This window comes from Pogona vitticeps, chromosome 3, assembly GCF_051106095.1.
Source record: "Pogona vitticeps strain Pit_001003342236 chromosome 3, PviZW2.1, whole genome shotgun sequence".
NCBI lineage: Eukaryota > Metazoa > Chordata > Lepidosauria > Squamata > Agamidae > Pogona > Pogona vitticeps.
Genome location: NC_135785.1, coordinates 64,100,747 through 64,113,679, shown reverse-complemented (window position 1 = coordinate 64,113,679; position 12,933 = coordinate 64,100,747). Strand labels below are relative to the sequence as shown.

Genomic DNA, 12,933 nt, shown 5'->3' with positions numbered 1-12,933 from the left:
ACCTGTGTTTCTGTTTCAATTTCCATCTCTTAGAAGTTGGAGTTGAAATACCCTGACCTGTTTCCTATGGCACTTGTCTTTTCCTCTGAGCTTCCAGGCATCTCTTAGGCATCCTGTCTTAGCTTCCATTCCTCTGCATCCTAGTGGCTGGCTTCACTCCCCAAAAGCTTGTTTCCCTGACAAAAATGTCCTAAGACATTTTGCTTCCAGAGACAGAAGAGGAAATTGGGCCGACACCCCCCTCCCCAGTCAGTATGGATAGAATCCCATTCTTTATAAAGTAAATATCTAATCATTTGGTGTACTTTAAGGACACCCAGAATCTGTTGCCTGAAGCATTTGATTTACTATGGTGGCTCTGTTGCTTCATATAGAAATGAGCTATTTTTCTGCATATAGATATGCTGTGCTAGATAAGTGCTATCTTTTTTGGAAAGCCTGGTGTCACATTGGGGCTCAAGCATTTCTTTTTGAGGGGCACATGAACTAGCATGCGGGGTTGACCAAAATCACAGTCTGTTTCATTGTGTCTCTGGATCTTTTCTTGCCAAAAACTCTAAATTCACTTTCTCAGAAAAGTGGTCTTTGTATCTGTGTTTGGGTTGCCTTGAGGGATTTGAACGCCTTCCTCAAATGAGCTCTTACAACCGTTTGTAACCTCTAAGCCATAATGATAGTTTTGCTCATGGAGATGCTTTTGATGTTTCTTGGTAATGCACCAATATGAACACTGGGTTATACATGTGATTTTTCTGTGAAAAACATCTGTGAAGAAAAGAAGAGACTAGCAAAATGTAAAAAAAAAAAGTCCTGGAAGAACATTAATTTCATAGGAAACTGAATGCCACGTTAGTCTTTTAGATTGACAGATAGATGCTTTTTTGGATGTCCATTTTGCTATAATGGTACATCTCATAAAAACCAGTTTTGTAAATTCTGCCATTCTCCAGTACTCAAGTGGAACTAGCAGGAGCGGCATCGGCAGCATTGTTCAAAAGGATGGGTCCTGCCTCCATTTCCCACACTAATTGGAACTTCTTTCCTTCAGTACTGTCACCACCCTGTTTTGTTTTGCCTTCTGGACATGCTGTAGGGGTATGAAAACACTGGAAGATTTGGGATAATTCCAGGACTTTGGGATGTCAGAATAAATTAAGTGGCTATTGCTCATGGGCCTGTATGCCTGTGGTGACTAACCTCATCTATCAAATCTAGAAAATATATCTTAGGAGTGGAGAAGTCCTGTTCTACTGCTCATATTTGTAAAACCTCTCTTTCCAATTGTATGCTGCATCCTGTTAAAATAACACCAGGGTCTCTTCATGCAGAAGACAGAATAATGGGTTTAATGTCCCTTACTCTTCTTAGCTGCTTTTGAAAAGCAGTAACTGGCTGATAATTAACACAGAGTAGAAAAGGAATCTTCAGATGTGTTTAAGACATGGGATTTTTCAAAACTCAATGTTGACTTTCTCTTTCAAAATTTCTCCTTCACGTTGATTATGAAGTGATGTCAGAAACTATTTAGAGCCACAAGTGGAGGAACAATTTAGCTGTGTGCAGTTGTCAGAAGAAGAAAAAATGCAATGTTAATCTCTTGGATAGGACACTTTAAAGCCCAGCTTGAAAATGAGGCATGTAAAGTAGGGGACAAAAAAGCTCCAGAATACCCAGACAAAAGGTCCAAATCAGAACTCAGAAAAGTTCCTGTGTTGCACTCAGAGAATCCCTTTGTCAGCTTGTCCACTGGCCATACTGTCTGAGGAGTCCTGGGGATTTTTAATGTGGCAAAATAAGTTTCTCAAGTTCAGTAAAATATGAGAAGCAAGTTACAGCTGGTCAATCAAGGTAAAAATAAATGGGAAAAGATGTGAAGGATGGAGAAGAACATACTGTATTGGTTGAGGAATATTGGCATCATGTGTGGATATGAGTACAGCATCAGTGTTTAGAACCTCAACATACAGTACCCATTAAGTATAGCTATGATGATAACCAACCTGTAGTAAGGGAGAAAGAGCAATAAGCAGAAAATATGAGAGACAAGGAATCTCTAGCAGTTTGAAATGTCATCTGATCAGATTTTTTCTGAACAAGATACAAAAAAAGCCCAACTCCAATGAATGTCTACCTAAGATAGTACCATGCAAAAACTGTTCATTGTAGACATGCAGTCATGAAGAAGAACCTGGTAACTGGGGTTTTTTGCTTGTTCGTTTGTTTGTTTTTGTTTGTTTTTGTATGGTGTTGGCTTAGCAGTGATTGAATAGTTTCCAAGGAATTTAGTGTGTGTTATCAGTATAACATGGAGTGGATCTCTACCTCCTTTAGTCAATACAGCTTTTGAATTTGGAATAAGATGTTTATATAACCACGAGATAGACATTACGGTGGTGCTGAATACAGATGCCACTTCAAGTATGTGTGAGAGAAAGAGATTGCCTTTCTCTAAAATAATAATTTTAAGTGGGTAAAAATGATTGTTTATGGTCCCAGTTTTGCATTGTGGATTTCTGGGATGAGCAGACATTGGCAATGCCTTGGAGGATTGCAAATTAAACTTTCTCTGTAAATTGTGCCACAAGGGCATTGTGCAAAGGTCTGTGTATCTACATTTTGCAGAAGAAATGCCCTAGGGCTGTAGTAAAGAAAATGCCATTGACTGCTTTCTGTTGACAAACCTCTGCTTTCTTTATTATGTCCTCAAGTGTACTAATTCCTTCTGTAGGGTTATTTCCCTGCTCTGTGTGACAACTGGTAGTTGGTCTTAATAACGGTGCTCTGGTAAAGATGCCAGAATTATTCCACGGATCAGCTGTTTGATGAGACAAGTGCCAGGCCCTCCTCCCCCAGGACCAGATATACTGGCTCCCTGCTGAGCTCCCACTCATTTGGCGTGGCGCCTGGAAGGCCGATTCTGCTGCCAAGGCATGCCAGCATCTTCTTTTGTTGCTGTTGTTCTAATTAATGGCTCAACCTGCAATAATATTCTTCTTCCCCCCTCCCCCACAACAGTTGCCCAAATCTTTCTTTAAGCGTAGGAACTGTTCTTAAAAGATATTTTTAAACCAAAATGTGAGAAGGAAAAAGAGAGACTGGAAGATTCACATAGTTATTATTTGACTAAGACTGAATCTTATGTATATTTTTACTTGGAGCAAGCCCCACTGAACACAGTGGGAGTTACCTCTGAGTGTGTAGAACTACACCGCGTGTCATGAAATACTGCATTGCTGTGAGGGAACTATTGTGACTGTACTTTAAAAATATAAAAACATCTACTTCCCTGCTTACTGTATGTTCTGGCTTATTTGCATGTTGAAATAATCAACAACCTTGTCTTTTCTTTCGATCCTGCTATCCTACAGTCTTTATAACAATAACACCAGGAGAGGTAGCTAATTACTTGCAATTTTTCTCTTCAATTCTATTACATATTTATGAGGTTATTGTTACAGGAAGATTTTAAAAGAAGCATAGCCTATGATCGACTGTGACCTCTATGAGGCCTTGACACCACCAGGCTAGTTCAAGCAATGCAGCTGTTTAAAAGATTAGGTTTTCTAATGTTGTGTCAACTTTTAAAGAGTATTCTGGGAAGGGTGTGTTTATCGGTCTTTGCCCTAGGTTAAAAAAATAAAATATTTTTACTAACTAAATCAATGTATTTTGGGTGCCATTTACTATGTCATTCTGTATACTGACACTCTTTCTGGGATCGCATCGTAAGCTCTTAGCTTACCATTGTATGGCCGTTGTAATTTCAAGAATATTCTCTACGTGATCAGTTATAGAACTCCCCTGGCATCCTGTTAGGCAGGAAGAGAAAGAGAGAGGGAGAACATTGGGACAGAGAGAGGAGAGTGGCTTTGCCCCCTTTTGGCTGCCCACCACAAACACATGTTGCTTGACAGATTATGCAAAGGAAAGGTAATGCTTGTCCTTAAAAATCTTCCCACCACTAATACAAAAAATGCTTTATGGTTGTTTTTGTTTCTGGTCAGATTCCTTGCCTAATTATTCTTATGAGGTATCCTGGATGCTTTAAAATAAGTATATTTTTATGTAATAAAGAGAGGAGGTAAACCATATTGTTGGAAATCTTACCAAAATAGATAAGGGGGTGATCTGGAGGCATCCCACAGCTGCGTGGACATTTGTATGCCCCCCCCCAAGTCTCCCTCCATTGTTACATTGCTGCATGAGTTCAGGAGGCCAATGTGATTCCCCAGCAGAAAGGAGCTCTTCACCCTAAGTTCATTTCTGGCACCAATGAAAGATTTGGTATTGGTATGAAATATGGCTAGCTTTGTTATATCAATTCCTCTCTTGACATTAACAGCCACTCAAGAGCTGTTCTCAGAGTGCCGGGTTCATTGTAAAAAGCGTAGGCCAAGAACCTCCAGACATAATTGGAACCATTTCTTATATCTTACAGTCTTATTTCTGAGTGAGTGGAAAACATGTTTTCTTCTCTCCTCTGATTCGGCAAACAGAAGCTTTGTTAGCCCCTTAAAGCTATTTCCATAGTCCTGGTATTATTAGCAACAGCCAGCAAACTAATGACTTTCACTTTCCTGAGGCTTTCCTGCAGCAGTGCCAAGCTGTGACTCATCTTCCTTTTTACTCATGACACAATAAATCTCAGGTGTATTTTTCCGTTTTTAAGATTATAAGGCAGGTAGTAAGAAAACATATGACCTTCCCAATCTGAAATGCCCATAGTCCCTAGCCAGTATAGGTAACAGGGAGAGTTAATGCGTGTTGTTGGTTCGATTTCTACATCACCTCATAGTGCTACAGTATTCTCTGGTGGTTTACAACATAATTATGAAAACAACACTTTGCCCCAGATTTGGGAATCGCTGCTTTATACTAATAGGTACTGATATCCGCTGATTCTATAAGTGTAATTGGGAAAAATGTGGCATACAAACAAACAAACAAACAAACAAACAAAGAGAAATAAATAAATAAATAAATAAATAAATAAATAAATAAATAAATAAATAAATAAATAAAGAGAGAAAGAGAGAAAGAGAGAAAGAGAGAAAGAGAGAGAAAGAAAGAAAGAAAGAAAGAGAGAGAGAGGCTGCTGCCTCACAGGGCAGTCTTGGGCACATTTACTCAGATGTTCCTTCTACTATATTCAATGCCACTGATCTTCCTTTTCCCCCCTCTCATTTTAAGATTAATCTCAGGTGTGTTTTTCCATTTTTAAGACTATAAAGCAGCAATATGATTATGATAGTATAATCTAATCAAGTATTCTTGTTATTTACTGGGTTTGTGGGATGAGTAAAAGGTAGCATTAAAGAACTGAACCTAAACGAAGACCAACAACATCTGTTGGGCATCAGACTGAAAGCATCAAAAGATTTTCAGATACAGTAATTATTTGACAATGACATTAACCCATCCCAGATTTTAATGTTTTGAATAGACGGCTTAACGGAAGAAATTAAGGAGTGACTCTTGGGTGCCTGAAATGTGTAGATTCATTTACAAATGTTGTTTGAGAAGTCTGAGAAGTTGAGTCATGCTGTTGCAGTAAGGGATATGAACTGTAGTTCGAAAGCAGTGATACAAAGAGTTTAGAGAGGAAGGTAGGGGATCAATTTATTCAAAGTGCTTAGCTGGAATACCTCTTGACATATGCTCTGATACACTGTTTTATATGGTCTTTAGTTTGCAGAAGTATTTAGAGGAAACCTAATGACTCTGGGACAGAATAATATCTAGTGTAGGCGTAAATCACAGGTGGTGTCCTGCCTTCTAAAGTTTTGAAAGCATCTCCTGGTTGAACTGTATCTGTTGTAATCCATCTGACCTTTAGATATGTTAGTCTCCATTTTGGAAAATTTAATCAGAGTGTATAACTGGAGTTTCCATTACACTAGGTATTTTGGCATAGTTCTGTGCTACTAGTCTGCCAGCAAGATTGGAAAAATGTTGCTCTAGTCCAGAACCATTGGCCATTGACTGGGGGATTTTGGAACTGAAAAAATAACTTCTTCAAGCTCTGCTCCTAAGCTAGTGTGATACCACTGTCTATATGACAATTCTACGCAATATGATTCATCCTGAGTCTCTGATGGTCATCCAGCAAATTATAATGTTATGTTCTTAGCTTTAAATAGTCAAGGAACAGTTGTTTTGTCCTGGGAAGAATGCTGCCTGTTCATGTTCACAGATTAGCTATACCGTTAATTTGTCCAACTACCACTGAACAGACAATGGTTGAATTCCTGTTGGTGCAACTGTGCCATATAAATGATGATTGTGTCATTGCTCAGTGATGAAAATCTTGGCCAGTCTGAGCACTTTTCTGTGTTGCCTTGTTTTATTTAATTCCAGATTTTTATATATAAAAAGGAATTTGTCTCAGTTTAGATGCATAACTACTGTGTGCCTAATGCTTTACCCTAGAATAACATAGGAATGAAAACAGCACAACAGTGTTCAGCCAAAAGCAGGGATAAATAGGACAGCTTTGCAGCATAGAAATAAGTATGGATCATCATGAGAATATTTCTAAATGAATCCTCTGTACTTTACAGCGTGCATGCTTAAAATACAGCTGTACTATTGTAACCGTTTCATATTCACTGCTATCATGGACAAGGATGTTTGCTTTCAAAAATATGAAGAGCTTGCTTAATTTTGAAGAACAAGCAGCATTGGTCACAAAATAATTAACCAATAATATTTGCAGAAATGTTGTTTGTTGTATTACATTATTTTGCAACGAACACTGGTTCATTATGACTCATATTCTTTTCTTTGCCAAATGTTATACAACTAGTAGTGCCCTATTAATCTTTCTGTAATGTCTCTAGGACTAATCTGGACATCCTGGCCATTGTCCTACACTCCCTCCCTTCTTTCTCAATTTTTAAAAAAGATGTATACATGAATATTTTTGATAGTATGCATAAATTCTACTTTTTTGAATATTTATTATGTTTGACCCTATGTCTGACCCTAAATAGTCTTTTCAGATACTGGTGATGTATGACATACGTAAGCAGGTGGGACACCTTGTCTCAGTACCCCACTCCACTACCATCATCTGCTTGAACCTCTGACACTGCTGTTTTCTGATCTTACACAATTCTGGTTGGTATTCTATTGTTACAGAAGTTCCATTTTTTATGAATAAGCTAAATCTTTTCTCATCAAAAATTCTTTCTCTTCCTTGCCTTCTCCTTTGTCCAATATACCAGTTTCAATAATATTTCACAGAAAGCAATGTGTGTGTGTGTGGTGTGTGTGTGTGTGTGTGTGTGTGTGTGTGTGTGTGTGTGTGTGTGTGTGTGTGTGTGTGTGTGCGCGCGCGCGCGCGGGGTAAAATAAATTATTACTATTAGGATAATAATAGGCAGTTGAAAGAGAAAGCAGGTCTATTTAGTCCCATCTGTAATAATAATAATTATGTGCCATCAAGTCAATTTGTATTTATGGTGACTCAGGAGTTTTCCAGATATGAAATACTTAGCGATTCATTACCAGTTCCTCTATCTGGTTGTGCTCTGGGACTGTGTAACTTACACAATGCCATATGGGTGGCACATAACCCCCCAAGCCACACATGGTTTTAGTGCTATCCCAGAAGACACATTAGGGATTCAAATGCCCGACCCTTCTCTCAACAGCTGGCCACACGCTGTGTAATAATCCAAGGCACACATAGAAGAGATCTTGCCTCTCTGTTAAATTCTGTTTTCCCATAATAATGTGTAAGCTGGTATGGACACTTCCACTTGCTGGAATTCTGGGAGAGTGATCTAAATAAAACTGGAGTAGATGGGGTGGGTGGGAGGCTCTCCCTGGGCAGTTGTGGCAATTTTCCTTGGTTTTGCCATGTTGCGTTGTGGTAATGAAAGTATTTCAGAAAATCCTGCTCTGGAAATGCATAGAAATAGTCCAATCTGTGGATTCCAGTGCACATGGAGTGTGACATGGAGCATAAGTGTGAGAGACCTCAGGGGAATGAGATACGAATGTGGTCCTAGAGTCATTTTCTGAAATTCACTTTGGCTCTTGTGCTGAATAAGGTCTCCAACACTTGATCTACTCTGGGGGTGTAGGTACAAAGCTGCACCTTCCACCAATCCAAGTTGGTATAGTCTACAGTAAAGTTGGGAGCTGCAATCCACCAACATTTGAGACCTGCATGTTGCCCAAAACATCTCCAGGCAAAGAAACTGCTCAATGAAATTCCAAGCCTTAGTGCCAAGGTCTGTCTTTGGGAAAAAAATAAAGGAAAAGTGTTGGAATTATTTTTCACAGCCATGAGGACTCTACCACTTTTTAAGACTGTCTTTGGAGTAACATGAAAACAGTGTAGTCTTAATATATGGGAAACATGTTAAAACTTCTCTCACAACTGGAAAAAATAAAAACAACAGCTTCTGTCACAGTAGTAACGTTTGCTTTTTTCCATAAATGAATGAAATATTCTTTCAGAGTATTTTGCTCTATTGGAAACATATAGGAATAAACATAGAGATCTTTCTGATGTTTGTTCTCCAAAATGTACCTGATCAATCACTGTCAATACTGCTATTTTCCCACCAGTCCACATGTTGTAAATCTTGTATTGGTTCAAACAGTGACAAAGTCTGTGAGTTTGCAAGTTTGTTTGTTTTGGCTAGTTCCTCAATACATGTTTTTGTTTGTTTGTTTCTTTGTTTCAATTTGCTCTGGCCTTGGAGGGGCAGAGTTTAGCATCTTGGCAGGGATCATCCAACCTTCTTTTTTCCTTTGCCACCTCCCCACCTACACCCATTGCTCAAGCAGTCACACACAGTCTAACTGCCTCACCAGTGGGTAGTATGTGCGGATTGTCTGAAAAGGCTGTTGCTGCTATCCTTGTTGCCTCTATGCCCTGGAGATACCAAGGCCTGAGACCTTGCACTTGCTCACTGTTTGAGGCAAGATGACAGGAGGAGGAGGGATCAGCAGTTTGCTTGGGCAATGTGTGTGTGTGTGTGTGTGTGTATGTGTGTGCAAGACAGTGCAAATGAGATATGAATCCTGACAAATCAAGAAAAGGTAAGGATAGGAACTTCATCTCTCTCTGGAAGAACTCATACTTTCTCAAACAATCTGCTCTTTCAGGAGCTCCTCTCATTAAAAAACCTCAGGTATGTGTGCCCACCTTTGTGGGTAGAAGGGCATCAAAAGAGATTGAGCCCTGGATGACCTGATCTTAAAGGTACAGTACTAGAGTTGGCCCAACCCTGTGTGTCTATGTCTGTATTAAAACTTGTTTACTTTTAAATGCTGCAGATTAGATTAGCATGTGAAAAACTGTCAATCTCTTACCATGGTAATACTTCTTAGGGCCATTTCTCATGATTCATTTGTTATGACTTTTTTTAACAATTCAATAATGACTGCTCATTCTATCTGCATAATTTATGACTGTATTCATAACCCTTTAATGCATTTCGCCTGTTCCGTATCTTCTGCATGCCCAGTTTCACTGGATTGTAAATAGTTTTGGTAGCATAGCCTTGTATGGTTCATGTCTCCAGTCTGCCTTGGAGCAATCTGTGTCAGCTCAGATCACACTGTGCCTCACCATGCTTGATTGAAGGGTTAGGGGTCTCGTTCCATTTTATAAGCCAATTGCAGATACCCTGCAGGAGGTGACAGTTCAGACACAATCTTGAATTTCAATGCAGTGTAATTTTTTTAGTACAGATAGTCCAGGTCTGGCCATCGTAGTCAGGTCTGTGACGTAAACATTCTGGATAGGTTTGTTGCAAAGGCAAGAAGATCAAACTTTACCACAAGGTCTACTGTAATAGAAGTAAAATTTGAACCAGTCAATTAATTAAAAGATTTAAAAATACTTTAGATTCTTGTACCCATTTTTAGCACAAAATACTTTGTCATGAAGGGTGATTCCCAGGACTTTTATTCACTTTTGATTCCTTTTGTGGGACCCAGATTGAATCCACATGCAACCTTTTAATCCTTCCTTAATCTATAATAACTCCTGTTTTACACACAATCACCCCATGGAATTAAAATTATTTGACTTTGAGGTTTTTCCCTTTCCATAACAATGTCAGGCTCCGTTATACTATATATAAACTCCAGAGCAAAGGGAAAAAAGTGTACAGTATGCTATGAGATGTCAGTTTGGAAGCCAATTAATCCACTTTGATGTGGTGTTTTTCTGACGTGTGTAGACTTGCTCCCCCCACCATCAAAAGAAAGCATTTAATGTTGTCAGATTCACCAGCTGTCCTGAACTTTGGAAAAGCACCAAAGAAGATTACAGTTTTGTAGTCAATACTGGAAGCTTAACAATAAACTGTCAACCATTCTCAGTCCTCTTATTTGTGTGAACAGAAGGATTTTTTAATCTTGATGGATTAATTTATTGGTTTAAGTATTTTGAATTCTCATACTCCCCTGGAGTCATGACCTCATGGTGCAGTGGTTAAACTGCAGTACTGCAGTCAAAACTGTGCTCGTGACCTGAGTCTGATCCTGATGGGCTCAAGTAGCCGGTTCAAGGTTGACTCAGCCTTCCATCTTTCCTAAATTGGTAAATTGAGTACATCCAGAATTTGGAAGGAAAGATGTTCCTAGATCAAAACACAAGCTCAAGAAGGTGTGACTCTTGGATATTTTTGCTTTCATTTTAATGTTTTCTAGCTACTCATCTTCCCCTCCCCCAGGAACTTTTTGTCTCTGCTTTGTTCTGCCTGAATGGAGCTGGGGTTGGCAAATGTGTTAAATTCAGAGTCTTTCTGCTTAGTTTGATCTCCCAATCTATTAAACAGAATAATTACGTACATTTGTTTGCTACAGAGAAAGGTGTGCGCATGTGTGTGTGTTCATCTGTGCATGTGTATGCAGGGGTTGGAGAGCAAGGGATGCAAGGATTAATTAACTAATGAGTGCTAAGTACATTTGGTGATTAAAAGAGAGCAGCAAGTGGAGGCAGGAGGGAGGGATTTGCATGAATGAAGTCTTCTCTTATAATGTGAACTGTTTCAGAACAGCACAGCAGGAGCTCAAGGCAGGGTGGGTGGACTTTCTTTGAAGCAGGGCCCCCTAAGTAGTTTCTAGTGTCCACTCTTGGCCTCAAACATGTGAAATAAAAGAAAAGTTTCAGAGACCATTCCATCTTCTTTTTTCCTTGCGGCTTGAGTAGTCATAATGAATCCTCTTGCAACTTGTAGAAAATAGCTGCTTTTCAGGCCCAAATTATGACTTCCAGTACCTACTTGACTTTCCCGGTTTTAGAAACAGAATAAAGGTTTAAATGCTTTAAATACTTTCTCTCAGAGAAGTAGAAAGATCTTGTCACAAAACTAAGAGTAGGGAACTGAAGTACACCAGGGGAAGAATATAGGCCAGGTGTGCCAGCCTTTCATTGCACAGGAAGCAGAAAGATAGCAGGGGCAGAGAATTTTAGTAAGTATTCCAGAACTTATATATTTAGGTTTTAAGATCCGGAGGTAGAGATATGGTTTTCCAACATTTGAACTTACCTGCTTTTATTTCAAACATTTTGTTTCAATGTTTGTCATTGATTCAATTCACCTTTTTAAAAGTGTAATGTTTTATATTAAAATGAAACATTACACCTTTAAAAAAACTGCAACATTTTTGCTAATGAGAAAATGACACATTTTTTCAAAGCTGGAGGGATAATGTTTATCCAGGGAAAGGTACTGGGCTATATGCTCTATTTTCTCTCACCCTCTCCTGTGGATGCTTTTAATTAGGAACAGCACACAGAAGAACAAGTGTGTGTGTGTTGTATGTATAGCCATCAAACACTGAACAGCTGTTGTGTTTAAGATTACAACTAGTTGGCAAATGAGTGGAAAGAGGTGCAAGGTGGATATTTCCTATGGATTTTTTCCTCCAAGGTGAGCTTGACACATATTTTTAACCGATTAATCTTAAAAAATACAGAATGTTCACAGTTAAAACAAACTCTGATTGGCAGGATCTCAACATGCAAAGATATGGTTAAGTTTGAGAACTTCTTTGAAAGCCAGTATGATAGGGGCACAGGGATATTTGCGTTAATTTCTGAGCTTACCTCAGAAGCAACCTCTCACTGGTTCTCAGACCAACTTCCTATACAAGGGCACTGTGATTCTATTTATTTATTGAATTTTTACACCATCCATCTAGTGGCACGCCACTACTCTGCATGGTTTACAAACATAAAGCATAAGTGGCCAATCCTTCACCGATCCATAAATAATCTAAAAAGAGCCCCCAAAAGATCCACTCAGGTGGTGGTGACAGTCACTCATCATAGGCTGTGCTGGCAAGGGCTGATGCGAATAGTCCAATAGTATGCTTCTGGCTACAGTTCCTCACCCTGCTATCTATAGTTTATAATTTAGGAACATCAGGTTAACTACTTGATTTAAAGAGGAAGCTCTTTCAGACAATCTGTTTGACAGGTATGGTTGGTTACATTGGAGTAGGAGGAGAAAATGGGGGAAAGGGCATTATTTACCCTGGGAAAGGATGATACTAGTTAATAGTGTGAAAACTGTAGAATTGACCTGCGGAAGGCTCACAGTACTTGCGTCAGAAAACTGGCATGGCCTCCAGTGGCCCAGCACATCCACCTCAGCTGTTACACATTCTTATCCTGAAAGCTGGGATTTTTGCAGTTGACTATTCAAAGTGTGGCACATTGCCTTCTCTTTTTCCCTACTATACTCTTTACTACAGGACAAATTACCCACCAGAGCCTCCCTTAACATCATCCTAGTGGTTACCTTCCAGACGGGTATGCCAAGTATTGGTAAGCAGCAGCAACAATTAATATCTAAGTCATCTTGGAAGCCGTCTGAGGGAATTAAAAGGGCAGATGTAGCTTCATGGGGTCATTGCTTTTACAGCTTTTGATGTAATACTGCTGCTTTTCTACCCTCA

General features: G+C 39.2%; 1 protein-coding gene across 3 annotated transcripts in view; it reads left to right on the top strand.

Annotated features, from left to right (window-relative positions):
* ABLIM1 (actin binding LIM protein 1) overlaps positions 1 to 12,933 on the top strand; it is a 274,524-nt gene that overhangs the window by 34,712 nt on the left and 226,879 nt on the right. The window lies entirely within an intron of this gene.